This window comes from Anser cygnoides, unplaced genomic scaffold (genome assembly GCF_040182565.1).
Source record: "Anser cygnoides isolate HZ-2024a breed goose unplaced genomic scaffold, Taihu_goose_T2T_genome scaffold_55_1, whole genome shotgun sequence".
Classification (NCBI taxonomy): Eukaryota; Metazoa; Chordata; class Aves; order Anseriformes; family Anatidae; genus Anser; species Anser cygnoides.
In genome coordinates, this window is record NW_027103077.1 from 235,130 (window position 1) to 260,780 (window position 25,651).

The 25,651-nt window shown below is 44.6% G+C and overlaps 1 long non-coding RNA gene across 1 annotated transcript; it reads right to left on the minus strand.

Annotated features, from left to right (window-relative positions):
• Positions 1 to 3,414: 3,414 nt before the first annotated feature.
• On the minus strand, positions 3,415 to 22,475 carry LOC136789555 (uncharacterized). Its single transcript, XR_010828244.1, has 2 exons — positions 8,107 to 22,475; positions 3,415 to 7,536 (listed from the first exon to the last, which is right to left on the minus strand). It is a non-coding gene; the product is annotated as an uncharacterized lncRNA (long non-coding RNA).
• Between the last annotated feature and the right edge of the window lie 3,176 nt (positions 22,476 to 25,651).

Sequence of the window (25,651 nt, forward strand, 5' to 3'; positions counted from 1 at the left end):
CACAAATTGGGTGCTATTTATTATTCGCCATATCAACAACGTAAAGCAAGGTATCATACAAGGTATAAACAAAAATGTCATTACACCACATAGAAATAAAAATAGCATCCTTTTAACCCATGGTCCACCGGGCAACCATGAAAAGAAATCCCAGTCCATACCCTTCCAAGTTTGTACTGGGACGTGGGCTAGCTTTTTAATTTCTTGTTATCTGCTTAACCACTTTTCCATTATCATCAATTTGTAAACAACAATTAGAATCGTTCAGTTTTCCACACGCTCCCCCTTCTTCTGCTAGTAAATAGTCTAAGACCATTCTATGTTGAAAGATAGCATTCCTCATCTGAGTGGATTGATCAGCCAGAAGATCCAAGGTCGTCGCTGTTTGATTGGTTACAACTTCGAGGATAGCTTGCGACCTAATTATTCGGTTCAAATTATAAATAGGTTCTCGGGCTCCTGATATCAACTCATTCGGGTTCCAGGTATGCTGTATGATTCTTTCAGGAGGCCATTCATCCTTTCCCCATTTTTGGGCACTACCCCCGGCTAAGGAAGTGTCAATAGATCGTTTTACTCTGTTCAGGTCATCATATCATCTTATTCCTAAATGATTTCCTTGTGTTTGTGACAATAAAAAGAACAAGGGTCTTATGTACCCCACATAGCATATTCCCGACCAGTTTCCGGGTAGCCTCTTGTAAGCATGTTTGCCACACACCCAATAATGTCCCTTTAGGGCCCACGTCCCGTTTGGAAAAGGACCATCCCATCCCTCTTTACCCTTTGGGGCGTGATAATACAGAGTGTCCTTGTTACCGAGTGGTCCTGTTACAATGTCTGCCCCGTTTGTGCTCGTATATGCGCGCTTCCAAGCTCCCACGTTGGGTTTCCACTTACAGTCACAATTCAGTTCTCTTTGGCGGCCTGTCATATTATAAGCTGACCAGAAATGTTTAAAGAACACTCGCCTCCCATTCTCATCCTGCCATTTCCAACGATAGACCCGCACCACATGCTATTCCTTAGAGGTGTTATCACGCTGACAGCTCAAGATTTGACCATCGAATTGTCCCCCCGCTTGTGCTCTTGCCACAGTTTCACATCCGGATCCAAAAAATTCTCAATATGAGCATTTCAGCCAAGTCCCGTTTCTCAGCTGAACATGTGTGGCGTTCCATTTCCCACTACGTGCTGTACAGCTTACAGGACTACATCCAGGATCGGTACAATCATATCCGGGGGACAGAGTCCAATTGCAAATGCTTTTTCCCACCGCCACTGTTCCTGTTCTGTTCAAGCAGTATACACCCCGAGCTGACGAGTGCAACTGCCATGGACCTCCTTCCTCTTTCCAAAATTGCATCCCATTATGAACTTCGCTCAAATTACTGACCCACCACTTGGGTTCGACCGGGCCTGCTACCCAGGGCCAACTTCCAGTTCCCCCCCGGTCCTCCACAAATCCAGCAGTTACTAAGGTTAAAGGCCTTGGCCACTTCCTCCCCCAAAGTGAAAAAGTTATTCCTCCATTCTTGCCCATGGCCCAATTGCCCCTGTAAAAACAATACCAGGAAGTATAGCATTTCTTATCCTTTTTCGCCGTCCAATCTTGAGAGTGTGGGAAGCGCCTTCAATCATGGGGTTGGGCCCGCTTTCAGAGCTTGTGTTACCATTCAGCCCTTCGAGGTGATCCAGCTCCTGGAAAAACTAATCACAATTTTATTATGGGTTTAAAAGGTTCTCATGTTATTTTTCTCAGGACAACCTGATCTTAGCGCGGGAGAAGTCCGGTCGAGGCACTCTCACTCGGCGGTCAATACCCATAGGGGTTGCCTCCCTCGGTAGACCATACACACCGCAGTGGAGGGTCCTACCCCGGTCTTGCCTTCTCCCTTTCCTCTTTCCTTCAGCCTTGTCCTCTTTATCCAGTGCCCTTAATTCATGCAGAACCTCATTGCTGGGATATCAGTTCCTCTTTAGTCTCAGTTTCAGTTCCCCAGGAGTGGACTCAACCCTCCAGGCTTCGGTAGTTATTGGTCCTTTTATTCTGGATGCGTGGGTCCAACCCCTTTCTGCTGTTCTCACAGCTGTTTCAGTAGTAAGTAAAACAAGGTACGGTCCCTCCCATCGGGGGTTCAATGATTCTTCTCTCCAGGTTTCTATTAAGACCTTGTCTCCTGGTTGCATTTTATGAATAGCAAATCCTAAAGGTGGTGTCTGAGTCATCATCCCAATTTCTCTTAGCTCCTGTAATCTCCTTCCAATGGTAATTATGTATTTCTGGATACTATGATCCTCAACTACATTGTTCCCTAGGGGCATCCCTTGAGAATAAGGCATACCATATAACATTTCATATGGTGATAATCCAGTCTCACTGTGTGGTTTAGTTCTTATGTTTAAAAGTGCCAATGGTAAGCATTTCGTCCAGGGCAGCTGTGTCTCGATCATTAACTTAGCCAATTGTTGTTTTATTGTTTGATTCATCCTTTCTACTTTCCCTGAGCTTTGTGGGTGCCACGGAGTGTGGTATTCCCACTGAATACCTCTCAAGGGGTACATCCTTCAAACCTTTGTGGCTGGCGTATGTTCGATTATTTCCACACAATTGTGTTCCAACGGTCCTTCTTCTGGAACAGTTCCTAGAAATACTGCTGGATATAACAGGTTAGTCGTTTTCAAGGTTATGTCATCTTGTTCAGTTAGTATTGCCTGATATTTCATCATCCGGCTGGGTGATAACCCGTGCCCCCCCCCTTTTGTTCCAAAACGGTTGTTACCATATGTGGTCCAAAAACTTCAATATGTTTTCCCATTTGAAGGCAAATAATTTTCTACTATCTTTATCAAGAGGTATGCAAAAGAAGGCATCCTTTAAATCTATCACGGTAAACCATTTATATTTCCCTTTCACAGATGTTAACAATGTGTAAGGATTAGCTACTACCGGGTGAATATCCTTTGTTATTTCATTTATTGCTCTAAGATCTTGTACAAATCTATACTCGCCATTCAGCTTCTTTACTGGAAAAAATGGAGTATTGTATTCCGATTTACATTCTTCCAGAATCTGATATTTGAGAAATTTGTCAATAATTTTCACCATTCCCGTGCCTAGCTTCTATCTTAAGTGGATATTGTTTGATTCAAACAGGTTTGGCTCCTTCCTTTAATTCCACCTTTACCGGTTGTGCCAGTTTCGACTTCCCTGGTACATCTGTTTCCCATACTGTTGGTATAACTGCATTTTCTACTTCTCTTGGAATATTAACAAAGGGTTTATCTTTGATCATTAGGATTTGTCCTACTTTGGACTCAGGTACCTTCATTATTAATTCTCCATCCTCAAAGGTTATTGTTGCATCTAAGTTGGCTAATAGATCCCGTCTGTTATAAGTGAGACCATACAAATTTCTTGGTCTATCAGAAATATTTTATTAATTAAGTAAGCAGGCACAAGCAAAACAGCGCTGGGCGGCTGGGGAGTCTCCGCTCCACCACAGCACGCAACTTTCCCTTTTCAGTGTCGCCGTTTTATAGCATCCAAGTTTCGGCTTGTCAGGACTTGTTGGACCTTCTGAAGCTGCGCAGTTCGTTGTTGGGGGTCGTTGTTTTTCTTTCAATGATCATGCGTTGTGCTCGTGTTCAAGGGGGAGGGTAGTGAAGCGGGAAACAGTATTTCACAGAGTCTTTGTTTTACCAAGGATGTTTATCCAACACCCCCTCCCCACTATCTACTTGCTTAGTCTTCCCCCTTAACAAGGTCGTAAATTGCAAAACCTTATCTTCTCAGCAGATCCTCTGAATTCCTTTTAAAGACAATGAACAAACACCCGCTAATTTATCACAATCCCTCCTTTTTCTTTTTCTAACATATTTTGTTCATTGATGAATTTTTGAAGCACTTGTTTGCTCAATATTAAAGTTTCTGCGTCATCCTCCTCCTGTTCAAGAGATTCATATTTCGCACGCACAAGCATAAGGTGAGCTGCCTCTAATCGGTTTTTTTACAATCGCGATTATTCGATTGAATATACATGGTACAAAAGTTAGTGTTAATATGAGCAGCAACAAAGGTCCTGCTATAGTTGATAGCAGTGTAGTGAGCCAAAGTGAGTAATTAAACCAGGATTCATACCAATTCTGGTGGGCTTCATTTTCTATTTTTCGTTTTTCTAGCCCTTCTCTCAATTTAGTCATTGTATCCCTTACTACTCCAGTATGATCTGCATATACGCAACACTCCTCTCGTAGGGCTGCACACAATCCTCCTTGTTGTAGAAAAATCAGATCTAATCCCCTACGATTTTGTCGTACAGATTTCTCTAAAGCTGATATGGATTGCTCGATACGGGCCAAATCCTCATCTACAGCAATGCGTAGAGAGGTAAATTCTTGGCTTTGTTTTACCAGAGAGGTAATTTCAGTTCCGGCTCCTGCAGCCCCCAGAATCATCAGAGTGGCTAAAGTGACAGCCGTAATAGGCTCTCTCTTCCTTAAGTGTTTTTTTTTTTGCCATAGCATGTTGGATGTACATATACTCCTCAGAATGGTAAAGAATCCTAGGTATAATTACTACCTGTACACAAAAATCATGAGACGAGTTGAACAATTTTAAAGATAAGCATGGAGTTACCCCCAGAGACGAACATACCCATCTGGTGTTATCTGCTGGTATTAACCATTTTTCTTTGTCTAATTGTGTAACATTTTCTGTAATATTGCATAGATGGAACTTCTCACCAGGGACCGTGCCTACGCACCTGCCATTCCCAGTTACTTCCGTTAACGTTATTCCTACATCCCTTCCCCAATTGCATTGTGGGGGATCGGTTTCGTTTGAACGGGTGGTTTCTCCCAGATCCCCAATGGCGTCGTAATATGAGGGCCTTATATCAAGACATAACCAGCAAGGTCTAGGCACGTCTGGATTTGGTTGATTCAACAACTGATAACTAGCATTCATGATTCTCCATATGTTATTCCCGGTCACCCCTTCATTTCTAATCCCATACTCCGGGTTTACTGATTTATTAGCAACCTCCAGTGGTTTAGGGCTATTAGGAGTTAGCATTCTAAAAGCTTGTGTAGGCTGAATCCTCAAAACACTCCCCGACAGTTTCTGATTTGGTCCCACCCGTTGGGGACTCTTAGTCTCTTCCTTCTTTATATAGATGATGCCTTCCCTATCAGTCCCCCAGCAGTAGTTATCTGCTGAACAACATGGTGATCTTCCCATCTAATCAGGCTCCATTTAAAAGGTTTGTGAGGGTGCGCAGACCCAGGAACAGTGTAAACAATCGTACCCATTACTATGTATCGCAAAAAAAATGGCTAGGGCCCATTTTCCAGAGTTCTTTACCTGGCCACGTAATTCCCCATCGTTTCACTCTCTGCCTCGCTTGTCAGTTCGGTTGCAGCGAACTACAAGGTGCAAGTTCTTCTTGGCAGCAGCAGTGTTCTTCAGGGGAGTTTCTCAGGTAACCGCGACCTTTTTCTGATCAAACAGGGTCCCCTTTCCTCCTTTTTTTTTTTACGATACATAGACAGTTAGACCATACTTATCGAGTTCGTTTCAACGTGAGCTTTAAGTCATCAGGGCCTGCGACCGCTTCCCATTTGCTTTTCTGGATTGGTCCTTTCACGCGACTGGCATGCGTTCACCCCTTCTCAGCCGTCCGGATAGCCGTCTCTGTGATAAGTAAAACAACATAGGGGCCTCCCCACCGTGGTGTTAAAGACGTTTCTTTCCATGTCTTAATTAGAACCCTATCTCCAGGTTGTATCCTATGGATTGCTATATCTAGCCACCAAGCCTTTCGCTTGCAACTCCCTCCGTTGGTTCATAAGCTGTATTAAATAAGGTTTTAATTGGATATCCTGTACCTGGGGGTGATCAGATGGCATCTCTAAATCATAAGGCATACCATACAGCCTTTCAAAAGGTGAGATTCCGACATCGGCTCGGGGCTATGTCCAGATATTCAATAGTGCAAGCGGTAAACATTTCACCCAGGAGGTTTTAGTCTCTATCATAAGCTTTGTTAGTTGCTTTTAATTTCACCATTCATTCGTTCTACCTTTCCCGAACTCTGAGGATGCCAGGGAGTGTGATATTCCCATTTAATTCCCAGAGCCTTCATCGTGTCTCGGGATACCTTTGACACAAAGTGTGGGCCTCGATCAGAGTCAATTGCTTCTATTACCCCGTATCTGGGTATGATGCTTTCTAATAATATCTTTACCATGGTTTGAGCTGTGGCCCTTGCCGTAGGGAATGCTTCAACAAAGTTTGTGAGGTGGTCTACAATAACTAATAAGTATCTATATCGCCCCGTTTTTGGAAGTTCAGTAAAATCTAATTGAATCTTTGCAAAAGGTCGATGTGCCAATTCTCGTCCTCCTCCCGGGACCCTTTTTCTCATGTGTTGAGCATTTACCCTCCGACAAGTTATGCAATCATTTACGATCCTCTTTGCTATATTATAAATCCCTATACACATATAATATGTGGCAAATTGATCCACCAACGCCTGAGTACCCCAGTGCGTCTGTTCATGAAATCTCCGTAGCACCCTCATAGCTACTGATTTTGGTAACACTTCCCGTCCATCAGGCAGTACCCATTTCCCTTTATCGTTTTGTTTTTTTTTTTTTTTTTTTTGAACCCCCATTTGTGTCATCTTGTCTTCTTCTGTATTAGTGAAACAGAGTAAGGGGAGGGGAATGGGTCCATTCGACCACAGGGAGTTAGTCGGCCTGCACTTGTAGCAGTTTTTATAAGGCGGGCTTTCTTCCTCAGAACAATTGCATTCAATCCCATCAACTCCCCATTCACTCCAGCAATCATAACATGGAAATTCCTTTAAGCCTTTCCCACAGTATTAAGTATTATATTAAGCATTATTATATATTATTATATTATTAATTATTATATTAATTACTATATATTAAGTATAAGTATTAAGTATTTCCCACAGTCTGGGCAATCTTCCCTCGTTCTTATAATTCTTATACTCATTAATGCTGCCCTTTTTGCCTCCTGATCTGCTAGATTATTACCCCTAACCTGAGGGGTGAGGCCTTTTTGATGCCCTTTTATATGTACTACAGCAATTTCTTTGGGCTCTCTGATAGCTTGTAAAACCTGGGTAATCAATTCCTGATGTATTAAACCCTTTCCTTGTGAATTGATGAGCCCCCTTTCTTTCCATATTTTACCAAATGTATGTACTACCCCATAAGCATATTTTGAATCTGTATATATTGTACCGCTTTTATTTTTCAACAATTTTAGGGCCTGCAATATGGCATATAGCTCGCAAGCTTGGGCAGACCAGCTAGGGCTCAAAGGTCCAGATTCCACTATCTCAAATGTTTTCTCGTTTACTAACGCGTATCCTGATTTTTGCTTTCCCTCGACTACTCTCGAGGAACCATCCACATATATCTGTTCACCAATGGGTAATTCCACTTCCTCTAGATCAGGTCTCAATTTCGTTTGCTCTTCTATATTTCGGAGGCAATCATGTCCTAAGTGTTAGCGTAGCAACCACATAACCACCAAGTGATTATATGAAGGTGCTTTATTCAGCGCTGGAAGCCGGGGCAGGTGCCCAAATCTGGCTTCAAGTCCCGTTACTTCCCAGCCGTTATTTATACATACAATATTGCGTCAGGTATACATATTCATTACAGGTTGCAACATCAGCCTCGCTTTTCATTCTAATTAGCTCCCCTCCCCTTTGCACATGCGTGGCGCACTCTGGTGGTCGTCCAGGTGGTCGTCCAGATGAAGTAAGGAGTCTTCCTCTCCGCTAAACTCTTTCACCTTTCTCACTCGACGCATGCTCCCTCCGCTCCTTGGTTCTGCTTCAACTCATTTCATCATCTCCAGGCCCTTATCCAAGGTCAGGTTGTACCTATTCCCTCCCAGGGTTCCCCTTCAACGATTCCTTTAAATGTTCAATGTACTCCCTAGGTTTCCAGTATACATAGATTACTTGATAATGTAAGTACATTTAATAATATTTAATTATACCGTATGATCCATCACCTGAGAAACATTAATAGAACATCCATTCGATTCTCCCCAACACTAACATAAGGACTCATTTGGTTCCCCATAAAGAAATTGAGCAGGGTTCTGTAGGGAGGTTGTTCCTAAGGTTAATTTTGGAGAGGAAATCAAAATTCCTTCATATTTTAATAATCTGGCGTCAGTGATCCATTTCTCTGCCTTCTGTTGCAGTACCCCGCATATATTGTGTAGAGATATTACTTTGATTTCCCCCGCAAAAGTGATCTTCTGTGCTTCTTCCACTAACAAGGCAGCAGCTACCACTACCTGCAAACAGTTTGGCCAACCCCGGCTAACCGGATCCAATAATTTAGACAAATAGGCCACAGGTTTTTTTTTTACTCCCTGCCTATTCTTGGGCCAGCACTCCATATGCTGTGCCTTCTGCGCTGTTCACAAAAAAAAAAAACAAAACAGCCTCCTTAAATCTGGTAAGCTTAACACTGGGGGGGGCGTACTAGTTCCTCCTTTAACTTGTTCAGTCGTTCCTCATCTTCTTTTGTCCATTTGAGTAATCCATCCTTATTCAGCTTGTTATATAAAAATTTAACCTTTCCACTATAATCTTCTATCCATTGTCTACAGTATCCGGTCAACCCTAACAGTTGCCGTACCTGCTTTTTAGTTCGCAGGGATGCTAAAGCCAATATTCCACTGATTCTGCCTGGGTCTAACTTCTTAGTCCCCTTACTTAACTGGTGACCCAGGTACTTTATCTCTTGCTCCACAATTTGTAATTTTGCCCCTCCTTTTTCTTTTAAAGGGTACAGAGGGTACAGATTAACTCGATTCTCTGAGCCAATCCAAAGGCTTGCATATTCGCTCTCCTCTAAACAAAAAGGTTCCTTTGCACTTACATAAATGTTTAAGGCTTGGCAAACCCAGTCTTCAAACGACCCAAATATGGGCCAATAATTTGCCTACCTCCCCAAACTTCAACACAATAATGAATCATTTTTACTTTATCCTTTCCCCGCCTAAAAGGGGAATCACTCCAATTCTTAATCATTAACCCCAGTGGACTATCTGTGGGAATAGGGGGCAACCTAGCACTAGGCATTACCCCACCCATGGGACCAGAAGGCTTACTCTTCTTCTGTCCCATCTTCCGGAGTGCCTTCACACACACACAGAGCCGCTTCCCCCTGGTCGTGGCCCAGTCCCTCGCGGGATGTGGGAACCGCACTACTGAGGGGTCCGCACTCACTTCGTCCGCAATTGGACGTCTCACACAGACGCACTCCGGGATCACCAACCCCAACCGAACGGATCACCGGCCTATACTTACCCACCCCGTGGGTCTTCGTTCGGTCTTCGTGCACAAAGATTGCTTGGGGTTACCGGTTTTATTTGCTTGTGCCTAATTTTGGGTTCGTCGGTGAAGGGCTCGAGCGGGATTTCCCGTTCCCGGGGCCGCCGAAATCGGCGGGGCGCCTCCCCTAGAGGGATTCCCAGTCAATCCGTCTTCATCCGAGTCACGGCACCAAATTTGTTATAAGTGAGACCATACAAATTTCTTGGTCTATCAGAAATATTTTATTAATTAAGTAAGCAGGCACAAGCAAAACAGCGCTGGGCGGCTGGGGAGTCTCCGCTCCACCACAGCACGCAACTTTCCCTTTTCAGTGTCGCCGTTTTATAGCATCCAAGTTTCGGCTTGTCAGGACTTGTTGGACCTTCTGAAGCTGCGCAGTTCGTTGTTGGGGGTCGTTGTTTTTCTTTCAATGATCATGCGTTGTGCTCGTGTTCAAGGGGGAGGGTAGTGAAGCGGGAAACAGTATTTCACAGAGTCTTTGTTTTACCAAGGATGTTTATCCAACACCCCCTCCCCACTATCTACTTGCTTAGTCTTCCCCCTTAACAAGGTCGTAAATTGCAAAACCTTATCTTCTCAGCAGATCCTCTGAATTCCTTTTAAAGACAATGAACAAACACCCGCTAATTTATCACACCGTCCCAAGAGTGGAATCGGGCATTCTGGTACATACAAAAATTCATGGGTTAGTTCCTTACCCCCAAAGCGCAAATCAAGGGGTTGTAAGAATGGCCGTTCCTCCTCTTTCCCTGTGGCTCCAATTATTGTAGTTGTCTTAGCTCCTAATCGTCCTTTTAAACTATTTAACACTGAATGTGTTGCTCCTATTACATTTACAGCCTAATTAACACAGAGGAAGAAGCTCCCATAACCAACAAAAAATTCAAGCCTCTGTCTTCGTTTCCTAGCTTTATTTCAACTAGTGGACCTGCTAGGGTAGATGCCCCAGGTCCCCGTCATTCCTGACTGTTGTAAGTTTGTCCTGCAGCCTAAGACAATTTCTTTCTGATATCAGGGGCCAATTGCCCTGGAAAGAGGCTAGCCAATTGCCTCTGATTTTTTTTTTTTTTTAAGCCAGGTCCATTTTTTTTTTTCTCATTGCATTTCAAAGTTAGTCCAAAAATTCAAAAATTCTCCCCATCTCAGCATGTTTCCTTGCTACCGGGTTATTCTTTAAGCAAAGCTCACATTTTGACATTACTGACTTTGCCATTGTTAACATGTGTACCGAGATGACACCTCGTTTCAAATAGGTCACCATTGCTCCTGCACCCCAGTGACATTCATTATGTTTTATTTGTAAGATTTCTCGCATTATTATAGGAGGCACTATGAGTTGTCCTGTCGTAGTCACATACCATCCGTCAGGATTCTTCCGGGCCTTCATCAAATTTGCAAGTCTCTCATCTTCTGCTGAATACTTTGGGTCTTTAGGTAATTTAAAACAAGAGAGGCCTACCTTCGATGGAATTAGAGCCATTACTTTCCGTACTTCACGCGCGACCTTCCGGGCCGTCAAATCTGCCAATCTGTTACCTTCTGCAATCTCTGACATCCCTCCTTGATGAGCTTTACAATGCATTATGGCCACCTGTTGGGGTTTCTGTACAGCTGTTATTAATTTCAATATTTCTTCCTGATATTTTATATTAGTCCCTTATGAGGATAGCATTCCCCTTTCTTTCCATAATGCCCCATGTACGTGGACTACCCCGAATGCATATTTTGAATCTGTCCAAATATTCACGTTCTTACCCTCGCTTAGTTCCAGGGCTCGTGTCAGGACGACTATTTCTGCTCGTTGGGCTGAAGTCCCCGGAGGTAGGGAATTTGCCTCAATCACTACCTTTGATGTAGTTACCGCGTATCCTGCATAACGAGTCCCATTTTCCACAAAGCTGCTTCCATCCGTGAAAAGTTCCCAATCCAGTCTCCCCAGAGGCTGATCTTTTAAGTCTGTTCTGCTGGCATAGGTATGTTCGATGATCTCCACGCAATCATGACTGAGGTCTCCTTCCTCCGTAGTTGTTCCTAGAAACACTGCTGGGTTCAATAAGTTAGTAGTTCTTAAGATTACATCATCTTGCTCAGTTAGTATAGCTTGATATTTCATCATTCGGCTGGGCGATAGCCAATGGCCCCCCTTTTGCTCCAATACCGTAGTCACCATATGTGGCACGAACACCTCAATTCGTTTCCCTAATGTGAGCTTCCTGGCTTCCTGTATTAAAAGGACTGTGGCTGCCACGGCCCTTAAACACGAGGGCCATCCAGCGCTTACCGCATCCAATTGTTTAGAAAAATACCCCACAGGTCTTTTCCAGCTCCCAAGTCGCTGGGTCAGTACTCCTAATGCCAATCGTTGTCTCTCATGCACAAACAGCTGGAAGTCCTTTGATAAGTCCGGCAAGCCCAAGGCAGGCGCCTTTATCAGGGCTTCTTTTAATTTCTTAAAGGCCTCTTGTTGTGGCTTTCCCCAGGTAAATGTACAGGCCTTTTGGGTTTCATAGAGGGGCTTTGCTATGAGTCCATAGTCCATTACCCACAGTCTACACCACCCGGCCATACCTAGGAAAGCCCGTAGTTCGTGCAGATTTCGCGGCTCGGGGATTTCACAAATAGCTTGTATTCGGTTAACTCCCAATTTTCTTTGTCCTTGAGAAATTTCACATCCCAAATAAATTACTGTTGTGCACGCGATTTGTGCCTTTTGTTTAGAAACCTTGTACCCATTTAGTTCCAATTGATTCAAAATATCAATAGTTACCTGAATACATTCTGACTCTCCTTCGGTAGCTATTAATATATCGTCCGCATATTGTAGCAGCAAGTATCGGTCCTTTGGTACCTGAATCTGTTCTTGGTTAATCCAGTCTTCTATTTCTTTAGCTAGTTGACTGCCGAAGAGGGTCGGGCTATTCTTGAATCCTTGAGGCAATCTTGTCCAGGTCAGTTGCATCTTTCGTCCGTTCCGTGGACTTTCCCATTCAAAAGCAAAAAGTTTTCTACTATCCTTGTCAATGGGTATGCAGAAGAAGGCATCTTTTAAATCAATTACAGTAAACTACTTATATTTTTCCTTTACAGATGTTAACAATGTATAAGGATTAGCCACCACTGGGTGAATATCTTTTGTTATTTCGTTTATTGCCCTAAGGTCCTGCACTAGCCTGTATTCCCCATTAGGTTTCTTTACTGGGAAAATTGGGGTATTATATTCAGATTTGCATTCCTCCAGAATGTGGTAGCTAAGAAATTTATCTATAATCTTTACTATTCCTAGCCTAGCTTCTAGCTTCAATGGGTACTGTTTAATCCGTACCGGTCGGGCCCCTTCCTTAAGTTCAATTTTTACTGGCTGGGCTAGTTTTGATTTTCCAGGCTATTTCCAACAGCCTATCCAAATTTCTCAAATCTGCACCTTCTAACTTTTGCAATTTCTTCCTAATATCCTCTTGGGCTTGTCCCAAGAAAATGAGTGCTAATTGAGCTTTAGCTTGCTCAGTCTCTACGTCTAAATCTGTATATTTCTTAGCAGTTTCTTTCAATCTCTCTAAAAAAGGCGGAAGGTGATTCCGCTTTTTCTTGCCTGACATTATACAATTTTGACCAATTTATGGTCCGGGGCATGGCATTCTATACCCCGATTTGTACCCAATCTTGATATCTCTTCAGCCTCCTTATTCTATCCCCTGTGTTATAATCCCATTGGGGATCCTCAGTGGGGAAGTTTTGATCTAGATTTCCAAGCACTAATCCATTTCATATATCTTCTCGGGCTCTCTCTCTGGCTGCCCGCAATACCATGTCTTTTTCTGTCGAGTCCATCAAAGTATCCAGGATCACCTGGAGATCATCCCAATCGGGATTTTGGGTTTTAATTATCATTTTCATTACCCTGGCTCTGGGTTTTCCCTGTAGGTGCCGGCTGCTTGTTTCCATATCATTAAGTCCCCAGCTGAAAAAGGCACCTTGACATATACCGGTCCTTCTGTCCCCACTCCTCGCCTGAGGAGAGCGATTATTTTCCCTCCCTGTTCGTTTATAGTTTCTCCTGCCCTTCGCTGTTGCCGGGTCCTATGTGACACAGGGGAGGCTAAAATCGGGGATTCTCCATCACTACTGCTATCTTCCTTTTCTCTTTTCCCTCCCTGTCTTGACTCTTTCGGCGGAGCCGACGGCGCAACTTCCAAATCGATATTTCCATTATTCATTTCCCCATAATACTTATTATTCTCTATTGCCTGATGCTGTATACAGCGTCTCTCCTTAGTACATGCACAACAACGTTCCTCAGTTGAAACCTCAAGCACCATTATTCCACAAGCATGCTGCCATTCAGGCTTTCGGCGCAAATAAAAGAATAATTCCACATACGGCAGTTCATCATATTTTCCTTCCCACTTACAAAATAGCATTATTGTAAAATTGTATTATATTGCAATGTTCCATTCTCAGGCCAAGTTTCTTGGTCCTCTAGTTTATACTGTGGCCACCAAATATTACAATAATCAATCAGCTTTCCTTTCCGCATTTCTTGACCAAAACCTCCCTCTTTCCAGTGTGCTAGCAAACACCCCAGCGGGGATGTCCGCGGGATAGGTACATCTTTTCCCAGAATTTCTTTAATCTTTTTCATTTTGAGCTTATGATACGGACCCAAAAGCTGCCGGAGCAGCAACACACTCTCCCGGAAGCTGCCGGAGCAGCAACACACTCTCCCGAAAGCTGCCGGAGCAGCAACACACTCTCCCGAAAGCTGCCGGAGCAGCAACACACTCTTCCGAAAGCTGCCGGAGCAGCAACACAGTCTCCCGAAAGCTGCCGGAGCAGCAACACACTCTCCCGAAAGCTGCCGGAGCAGCAACAGCACACTTTCCAGAAGCTGCCGGAGCAGCAGTGTGCTTTCCCAAAAGCTGCCGGAGCAGCAGCGTGCTTTTCGCAAAAAGCTGCCGGAGCAGCAGCAGCACGCTTTCTACATACCAATAATACCTGGTGCTGACCCTTCAGCACAAACCAATACAGTTACCAATGCCGAACCTGCAGAGCTTTCGCTCTGTCTAACGGACGGCGCCTAGGCTTACCCCGGGAGCTCCCTGCCCAACCGAGCGTGGCTTTCGCCGCGTCTGACCGGCAGGCTTTCCCAACCAAATCGGTACCGAATACCCAAAGTTGAAAGCACCTTTGCTTACCACTCCAGTGGTACGTCGTGAGCAGCGGAGGTCGGTCGTGGTCGACTGCTCCCCGAGAATCCCTCGGTGCCGGCTGGAGCGAAACCGAGACACGATCCGCCTCAGCAGTGCCCACGCTGTCCCATCTGGGTCGCCAAAATGTTAGCGTAGCAACCACATAACCACCAAGTGATTATATGAAGGTGCTTTATTCAGCGCTGGAAGCCGGGGCAGGTGCCCAAATCTGGCTTCAAGTCCCGTTACTTCCCAGCCGTTATTTATACATACAATATTGCGTCAGGTATACATATTCATTACAGGTTGCAACATCAGCCTCGCTTTTCATTCTAATTAGCTCCCCTCCCCTTTGCACATGCGTGGCGCACTCTGGTGGTCGTCCAGGTGGTCGTCCAGATGAAGTAAGGAGTCTTCCTCTCCGCTAAACTCTTTCACCTTTCTCACTCGACGCATGCTCCCTCCGCTCCTTGGTTCTGCTTCAACTCATTTCATCATCTCCAGGCCCTTATCCAAGGTCAGGTTGTACCTATTCCCTCCCAGGGTTCCCCTTCAACGATTCCTTTAAATGTTCAATGTACTCCCTAGGTTTCCAGTATACATAGATTACTTGATAATGTAAGTACATTTAATAATATTTAATTATACCGTATGATCCATCACCTGAGAAACATTAATAGAACATCCATTCGATTCTCCCCAACACTAACATAAGGACTCATTTGGTTCCCCATAAAGAAATTGAGCAGGGTTCTGTAGGGAGGTTGTTCCTAAGGTTAATTTTGGAGAGGAAATCAAAATTCCTTCATATTTTAATAATCTGGCGTCAGTGATCCATTTCTCTGCCTTCTGTTGCAGTACCCCGCATATATTGTGTAGAGATATTACTTTGATTTCCCCCGCAAAAGTGATCTTCTGTGCTTCTTCCACTAACAAGGCAGCAGCTACCACTACCTGCAAACAGTTTGGCCAACCCCGGCTAACCGGATCCAATAATTTAGACAAATAGGCCACAGGTTTTTTTTTTACTCCCTGCCTATTCTTGGGCCAGCACTCCATATGCTGTGCCTTCTGCGCTGTTCACAAAAAAAAAAAACAAAACAGCCTCCTTAAATCTGGTAAGCTTAACACTGGGGGGGGCGTACTAGTTCCTCCTTTAACTTGTTCAGTCGTTCCTCATCTTCTTTTGTCCATTTGAGTAATCCATCCTTATTCAGCTTGTTATATAAAAATTTAACCTTTCCACTATAATCTTCTATCCATTGTCTACAGTATCCGGTCAACCCTAACAGTTGCCGTACCTGCTTTTTAGTTCGCAGGGATGCTAAAGCCAATATTCCACTGATTCTGCCTGGGTCTAACTTCTTAGTCCCCTTACTTAACTGGTGACCCAGGTACTTTATCTCTTGCTCCACAATTTGTAATTTTGCCCCTCCTTTTTCTTTTAAAGGGTACAGAGGGTACAGATTAACTCGATTCTCTGAGCCAATCCAAAGGCTTGCATATTCGCTCTCCTCTAAACAAAAAGGTTCCTTTGCACTTACATAAATGTTTAAGGCTTGGCAAACCCAGTCTTCAAACGACCCAAATATGGGCCAATAATTTGCCTACCTCCCCAAACTTCAACACAATAATGAATCATTTTTACTTTATCCTTTCCCCGCCTAAAAGGGGAATCACTCCAATTCTTAATCATTAACCCCAGTGGACTATCTGGGGGAATAGGGGGCAACCTAGCACTAGGCATTACCCCACCCATGGGACCAGAAGGCTTACTCTTCTTCTGTCCCATCTTCCGGAGTGCCTTCACACACACACAGAGCCGCTTCCCCCTGGTCGTGGCCCAGTCCCTCGCGGGATGTGGGAACCGCACTACTGAGGGGTCCGCACTCACTTCGTCCGCAATTGGACGTCTCACACAGACGCACTCCGGGATCACCAACCCCAACCGAACGGATCACCGGCCTATACTTACCCACCCCGTGGGTCTTCGTTCGGTCTTCGTGCACAAAGATTGCTTGGGGTTACCGGTTTTATTTGCTTGTGCCTAATTTTGGGTTCGTCGGTGAAGGGCTCGAGCGGGATTTCCCGTTCCCGGGGCCGCCGAAATCGGCGGGGCGCCTCCCCTAGAGGGATTCCCAGTCAATCCGTCTTCATCCGAGTCACGGCACCAAATTTGTTATAAGTGAGACCATACAAATTTCTTGGTCTATCAGAAATATTTTATTAATTAAGTAAGCAGGCACAAGCAAAACAGCGCTGGGCGGCTGGGGAGTCTCCGCTCCACCACAGCACGCAACTTTCCCTTTTCAGTGTCGCCGTTTTATAGCATCCAAGTTTCGGCTTGTCAGGACTTGTTGGACCTTCTGAAGCTGCGCAGTTCGTTGTTGGGGGTCGTTGTTTTTCTTTCAATGATCATGCGTTGTGCTCGTGTTCAAGGGGGAGGGTAGTGAAGCGGGAAACAGTATTTCACAGAGTCTTTGTTTTACCAAGGATGTTTATCCAACACCCCCTCCCCACTATCTACTTGCTTAGTCTTCCCCCTTAACAAGGTCGTAAATTGCAAAACCTTATCTTCTCAGCAGATCCTCTGAATTCCTTTTAAAGACAATGAACAAACACCCGCTAATTTATCACACCGTCCCAAGAGTGGAATCGGGCATTCTGGTACATACAAAAATTCATGGGTTAGTTCCTTACCCCCAAAGCGCAAATCAAGGGGTTGTAAGAATGGCCGTTCCTCCTCTTTCCCTGTGGCTCCAATTATTGTAGTTGTCTTAGCTCCTAATCGTCCTTTTAAACTATTTAACACTGAATGTGTTGCTCCTATTACATTTACAGCCTAATTAACACAGAGGAAGAAGCTCCCATAACCAACAAAAAATTCAAGCCTCTGTCTTCGTTTCCTAGCTTTATTTCAACTAGTGGACCTGCTAGGGTAGATGCCCCAGGTCCCCGTCATTCCTGACTGTTGTAAGTTTGTCCTGCAGCCTAAGACAATTTCTTTCTGATATCAGGGGCCAATTGCCCTGGAAAGAGGCTAGCCAATTGCCTCTGATTTTTTTTTTTTTTTAAGCCAGGTCCATTTTTTTTTTCTCATTGCATTTCAAAGTTAGTCCAAAAATTCAAAAATTCTCCCCATCTCAGCATGTTTCCTTGCTACCGGGTTATTCTTTAAGCAAAGCTCACATTTTGACATTACTGACTTTGCCATTGTTAACATGTGTACCGAGATGACACCTCGTTTCAAATAGGTCACCATTGCTCCTGCACCCCAGTGACATTCATTATGTTTTATTTGTAAGATTTCTCGCATTATTATAGGAGGCACTATGAGTTGTCCTGTCGTAGTCACATACCATCCGTCAGGATTCTTCCGGGCCTTCATCAAATTTGCAAGTCTCTCATCTTCTGCTGAATACTTTGGGTCTTTAGGTAATTTAAAACAAGAGAGGCCTACCTTCGATGGAATTAGAGCCATTACTTTCCGTACTTCACGCGCGACCTTCCGGGCCGTCAAATCTGCCAATCTGTTACCTTCTGCAATCTCTGACATCCCTCCTTGATGAGCTTTACAATGCATTATGGCCACCTGTTGGGGTTTCTGTACAGCTGTTATTAATTTCAATATTTCTTCCTGATATTTTATATTAGTCCCTTATGAGGATAGCATTCCCCTTTCTTTCCATAATGCCCCATGTACGTGGACTACCCCGAATGCATATTTTGAATCTGTCCAAATATTCACGTTCTTACCCTCGCTTAGTTCCAGGGCTCGTGTCAGGACGACTATTTCTGCTCGTTGGGCTGAAGTCCCCGGAGGTAGGGAATTTGCCTCAATCACTACCTTTGATGTAGTTACCGCGTATCCTGCATAACGAGTCCCATTTTCCACAAAGCTGCTTCCATCCGTGAAAAGTTCCCAATCCAGTCTCCCCAGAGGCTGATCTTTTAAGTCTGTTCTGCTGGCATAGGTATGTTCGATGATCTCCACGCAATCATGACTGAGGTCTCCTTCCTCCGTAGTTGTTCCTAGAAACACTGCTGGGTTCAATAAGTTAGTAGTTCTTAAGATTACATCATCTTGCTCAGTTAGTATAGCTTGATATTTCATCATTCGGCTGGGCGATAGCCAATGGCCCCCCTTTTGCTCCAATACCGTAGTCACCATATGTGGCACGAACACCTCAATTCGTTTCCCTAATGTGAGCTTCCTGGCTTCCTGTATTAAAAGGACTGTGGCTGCCACGGCCCTTAAACACGAGGGCCATCCAGCGCTTACCGCATCCAATTGTTTAGAAAAATACCCCACAGGTCTTTTCCAGCTCCCAAGTCGCTGGGTCAGTACTCCTAATGCCAATCGTTGTCTCTCATGCACAAACAGCTGGAAGTCCTTTGATAAGTCCGGCAAGCCCAAGGCAGGCGCCTTTATCAGGGCTTCTTTTAATTTCTTAAAGGCCTCTTGTTGTGGCTTTCCCCAGGTAAATGTACAGGCCTTTTGGGTTTCATAGAGGGGCTTTGCTATGAGTCCATAGTCCATTACCCACAGTCTACACCACCCGGCCATACCTAGGAAAGCCCGTAGTTCGTGCAGATTTCGCGGCTCGGGGATTTCACAAATAGCTTGTATTCGGTTAACTCCCAATTTTCTTTGTCCTTGAGAAATTTCACATCCCAAATAAATTACTGTTGTGCACGCGATTTGTGCCTTTTGTTTAGAAACCTTGTACCCATTTAGTTCCAATTGATTCAAAATATCAATAGTTACCTGAATACATTCTGACTCTCCTTCGGTAGCTATTAATATATCGTCCGCATATTGTAGCAGCAAGTATCGGTCCTTTGGTACCTGAATCTGTTCTTGGTTAATCCAGTCTTCTATTTCTTTAGCTAGTTGACTGCCGAAGAGGGTCGGGCTATTCTTGAATCCTTGAGGCAATCTTGTCCAGGTCAGTTGCATCTTTCGTCCGTTCCGTGGACTTTCCCATTCAAAAGCAAAAAGTTTTCTACTATCCTTGTCAATGGGTATGCAGAAGAAGGCATCTTTTAAATCAATTACAGTAAACTACTTATATTTTTCCTTTACAGATGTTAACAATGTATAAGGATTAGCCACCACTGGGTGAATATCTTTTGTTATTTCGTTTATTGCCCTAAGGTCCTGCACTAGCCTGTATTCCCCATTAGGTTTCTTTACTGGGAAAATTGGGGTATTATATTCAGATTTGCATTCCTCCAGAATGTGGTAGCTAAGAAATTTATCTATAATCTTTACTATTCCTAGCCTAGCTTCTAGCTTCAATGGGTACTGTTTAATCCGTACCGGTCGGGCCCCTTCCTTAAGTTCAATTTTTACTGGCTGGGCTAGTTTTGATTTTCCAGGCTATTTCCAACAGCCTATCCAAATTTCTCAAATCTGCACCTTCTAACTTTTGCAATTTCTTCCTAATATCCTCTTGGGCTTGTCCCAAGAAAATGAGTGCTAATTGAGCTTTAGCTTGCTCAGTCTCTACGTCTAAATCTGTATATTTCTTAGCAGTTTCTTTCAATCTCTCTAAAAAAGGCGGAAGGTGATTCCGCTTTTTCTTGCCTGACATTATACAATTTTGACCAATTTATGGTCCGGGGCATGGCATTCTATACCCCGATTTGTACCCAATCTTGATATCTCTTCAGCCTCCTTATTCTATCCCCTGTGTTATAATCCCATTGGGGATCCTCAGTGGGGAAGTTTTGATCTAGATTTCCAAGCACTAATCCATTTCATATATCTTCTCGGGCTCTCTCTCTGGCTGCCCGCAATACCATGTCTTTTTCTGTCGAGTCCATCAAAGTATCCAGGATCACCTGGAGATCATCCCAATCGGGATTTTGGGTTTTAATTATCATTTTCATTACCCTGGCTCTGGGTTTTCCCTGTAGGTGCCGGCTGCTTGTTTCCATATCATTAAGTCCCCAGCTGAAAAAGGCACCTTGACATATACCGGTCCTTCTGTCCCCACTCCTCGCCTGAGGAGAGCGATTATTTTCCCTCCCTGTTCGTTTATAGTTTCTCCTGCCCTTCGCTGTTGCCGGGTCCTATGTGACACAGGGGAGGCTAAAATCGGGGATTCTCCATCACTACTGCTATCTTCCTTTTCTCTTTTCCCTCCCTGTCTTGACTCTTTCGGCGGAGCCGACGGCGCAACTTCCAAATCGATATTTCCATTATTCATTTCCCCATAATACTTATTATTCTCTATTGCCTGATGCTGTATACAGCGTCTCTCCTTAGTACATGCACAACAACGTTCCTCAGTTGAAACCTCAAGCACCATTATTCCACAAGCATGCTGCCATTCAGGCTTTCGGCGCAAATAAAAGAATAATTCCACATACGGCAGTTCATCATATTTTCCTTCCCACTTACAAAATAGCATTATTGTAAAATTGTATTATATTGCAATGTTCCATTCTCAGGCCAAGTTTCTTGGTCCTCTAGTTTATACTGTGGCCACCAAATATTACAATAATCAATCAGCTTTCCTTTCCGCATTTCTTGACCAAAACCTCCCTCTTTCCAGTGTGCTAGCAAACACCCCAGCGGGGATGTCCGCGGGATAGGTACATCTTTTCCCAGAATTTCTTTAATCTTTTTCATTTTGAGCTTATGATACGGACCCAAAAGCTGCCGGAGCAGCAACACACTCTCCCGGAAGCTGCCGGAGCAGCAACACACTCTCCCGAAAGCTGCCGGAGCAGCAACACACTCTCCCGAAAGCTGCCGGAGCAGCAACACACTCTTCCGAAAGCTGCCGGAGCAGCAACACAGTCTCCCGAAAGCTGCCGGAGCAGCAACACACTCTCCCGAAAGCTGCCGGAGCAGCAACAGCACACTTTCCAGAAGCTGCCGGAGCAGCAGTGTGCTTTCCCAAAAGCTGCCGGAGCAGCAGCGTGCTTTTCGCAAAAAGCTGCCGGAGCAGCAGCAGCACGCTTTCTACATACCAATAATACCTGGTGCTGACCCTTCAGCACAAACCAATACAGTTACCAATGCCGAACCTGCAGAGCTTTCGCTCTGTCTAACGGACGGCGCCTAGGCTTACCCCGGGAGCTCCCTGCCCAACCGAGCGTGGCTTTCGCCGCGTCTGACCGGCAGGCTTTCCCAACCAAATCGGTACCGAATACCCAAAGTTGAAAGCACCTTTGCTTACCACTCCAGTGGTACGTCGTGAGCAGCGGAGGTCGGTCGTGGTCGACTGCTCCCCGAGAATCCCTCGGTGCCGGCTGGAGCGAAACCGAGACACGATCCGCCTCAGCAGTGCCCACGCTGTCCCATCTGGGTCGCCAAAATGTTAGCGTAGCAACCACATAACCACCAAGTGATTATATGAAGGTGCTTTATTCAGCGCTGGAAGCCGGGGCAGGTGCCCAAATCTGGCTTCAAGTCCCGTTACTTCCCAGCCGTTATTTATACATACAATATTGCGTCAGGTATACATATTCATTACAGGTTGCAACATCAGCCTCGCTTTTCATTCTAATTAGCTCCCCTCCCCTTTGCACATGCGTGGCGCACTCTGGTGGTCGTCCAGGTGGTCGTCCAGATGAAGTAAGGAGTCTTCCTCTCCGCTAAACTCTTTCACCTTTCTCACTCGACGCATGCTCCCTCCGCTCCTTGGTTCTGCTTCAACTCATTTCATCATCTCCAGGCCCTTATCCAAGGTCAGGTTGTACCTATTCCCTCCCAGGGTTCCCCTTCAACGATTCCTTTAAATGTTCAATGTACTCCCTAGGTTTCCAGTATACATAGATTACTTGATAATGTAAGTACATTTAATAATATTTAATTATACCGTATGATCCATCACCTGAGAAACATTAATAGAACATCCATTCGATTCTCCCCAACACTAACATAAGGACTCATTTGGTTCCCCATAAAGAAATTGAGCAGGGTTCTGTAGGGAGGTTGTTCCTAAGGTTAATTTTGGAGAGGAAATCAAAATTCCTTCATATTTTAATAATCTGGCGTCAGTGATCCATTTCTCTGCCTTCTGTTGCAGTACCCCGCATATATTGTGTAGAGATATTACTTTGATTTCCCCCGCAAAAGTGATCTTCTGTGCTTCTTCCACTAACAAGGCAGCAGCTACCACTACCTGCAAACAGTTTGGCCAACCCCGGCTAACCGGATCCAATAATTTAGACAAATAGGCCACAGGTTTTTTTTTTACTCCCTGCCTATTCTTGGGCCAGCACTCCATATGCTGTGCCTTCTGCGCTGTTCACAAAAAAAAAAAACAAAACAGCCTCCTTAAATCTGGTAAGCTTAACACTGGGGGGGGCGTACTAGTTCCTCCTTTAACTTGTTCAGTCGTTCCTCATCTTCTTTTGTCCATTTGAGTAATCCATCCTTATTCAGCTTGTTATATAAAAATTTAACCTTTCCACTATAATCTTCTATCCATTGTCTACAGTATCCGGTCAACCCTAACAGTTGCCGTACCTGCTTTTTAGTTCGCAGGGATGCTAAAGCCAATATTCCACTGATTCTGCCTGGGTCTAACTTCTTAGTCCCCTTACTTAACTGGTGACCCAGGTACTTTATCTCTTGCTCCACAATTTGTAATTTTGCCCCTCCTTTTTCTTTTAAAGGGTACAGAGGGTACAGATTAACTCGATTCTCTGAGCCAATCCAAAGGCTTGCATATTCGCTCTCCTCTAAACAAAAAGGTTCCTTTGCACTTACATAAATGTTTAAGGCTTGGCAAACCCAGTCTTCAAACGACCCAAATATGGGCCAATAATTTGCCTACCTCCCCAAACTTCAACACAATAATGAATCATTTTTACTTTATCCTTTCCCCGCCTAAAAGGGGAATCACTCCAATTCTTAATCATTAACCCCAGTGGACTATCTGGGGAATAGGGGGCAACCTAGCACTAGGCATTACCCCACCCATGGGACCAGAAGGCTTACTCTTCTTCTGTCCCATCTTCCGGAGTGCCTTCACACACACACAGAGCCGCTTCCCCCTGGTCGTGGCCCAGTCCCTCGCGGGATGTGGGAACCGCACTACTGAGGGGTCCGCACTCACTTCGTCCGCAATTGGACGTCTCACACAGACGCACTCCGGGATCACCAACCCCAACCGAACGGATCACCGGCCTATACTTACCCACCCCGTGGGTCTTCGTTCGGTCTTCGTGCACAAAGATTGCTTGGGGTTACCGGTTTTATTTGCTTGTGCCTAATTTTGGGTTCGTCGGTGAAGGGCTCGAGCGGGATTTCCCGTTCCCGGGGCCGCCGAAATCGGCGGGGCGCCTCCCCTAGAGGGATTCCCAGTCAATCCGTCTTCATCCGAGTCACGGCACCAAATTTGTTATAAGTGAGACCATACAAATTTCTTGGTCTATCAGAAATATTTTATTAATTAAGTAAGCAGGCACAAGCAAAACAGCGCTGGGCGGCTGGGGAGTCTCCGCTCCACCACAGCACGCAACTTTCCCTTTTCAGTGTCGCCGTTTTATAGCATCCAAGTTTCGGCTTGTCAGGACTTGTTGGACCTTCTGAAGCTGCGCAGTTCGTTGTTGGGGGTCGTTGTTTTTCTTTCAATGATCATGCGTTGTGCTCGTGTTCAAGGGGGAGGGTAGTGAAGCGGGAAACAGTATTTCACAGAGTCTTTGTTTTACCAAGGATGTTTATCCAACACCCCCTCCCCACTATCTACTTGCTTAGTCTTCCCCCTTAACAAGGTCGTAAATTGCAAAACCTTATCTTCTCAGCAGATCCTCTGAATTCCTTTTAAAGACAATGAACAAACACCCGCTAATTTATCACACCGTCCCAAGAGTGGAATCGGGCATTCTGGTACATACAAAAATTCATGGGTTAGTTCCTTACCCCCAAAGCGCAAATCAAGGGGTTGTAAGAATGGCCGTTCCTCCTCTTTCCCTGTGGCTCCAATTATTGTAGTTGTCTTAGCTCCTAATCGTCCTTTTAAACTATTTAACACTGAATGTGTTGCTCCTATTACATTTACAGCCTAATTAACACAGAGGAAGAAGCTCCCATAACCAACAAAAAATTCAAGCCTCTGTCTTCGTTTCCTAGCTTTATTTCAACTAGTGGACCTGCTAGGGTAGATGCCCCAGGTCCCCGTCATTCCTGACTGTTGTAAGTTTGTCCTGCAGCCTAAGACAATTTCTTTCTGATATCAGGGGCCAATTGCCCTGGAAAGAGGCTAGCCAATTGCCTCTGATTTTTTTTTTTTTTTAAGCCAGGTCCATTTTTTTTTTCTCATTGCATTTCAAAGTTAGTCCAAAAATTCAAAAATTCCATAAATTCCATAGGGGTTTCTTTTGGACCTTGTTGGAACAGATTCTCAATTCCCAATAGCCAATTTAACCAGATTTTGGTATTTACATCATTTCCGGGGTGATTAGGGTCTCAGTGAGGGGGTCGGTCAGGGGAATGCAATCGTTGAAAGTTCCCTGAGCGGTCCCATTGGCAATCTGAGCTCACACATGAACTCAGGTTGTTTTAAGAGTTAGCTGCTTTTCTGTTTCCATGACAACTCTCGGACCCATCATGGTCCCTCTGCCCCAGAGGGCTCACACCCGCGATTTAGAGATCTCAGCCTCGGGTTGAGACGGAACTATTAACATTCCTACATCCTCTTTCCCTGCTCATTCAGCTTCAAACAGCTCTGTTAAATACTACATGCCACACAACCTTTAACACCTTCAACAACCCTTTTAACACTTCCTTTATCTTTCTCCAGCCTGTACTTTTCTAATGCCAACACCAAAGGCTCAGTCAGGGGCCAACTTAATTCCAAACCTTTTCCCTCCAAGATGCTGAAACAACATATCAGTATACAACATTTCATCCTATTTTCCTTCTCTCCTCAAAAACAACATTAATTGCAAGACACTGTTATAGTCGATTGATCCATAAAGTGGCCATTTAGCTTATATAGTGGCCACCGTTGATTGCAATACTTAGTGAAAGTCCTCTTGCTTTCTGTGCCCCCATTTCTAACAATATCCTTCCAATGTGCCAATATGCACCCAAGGAGGCTT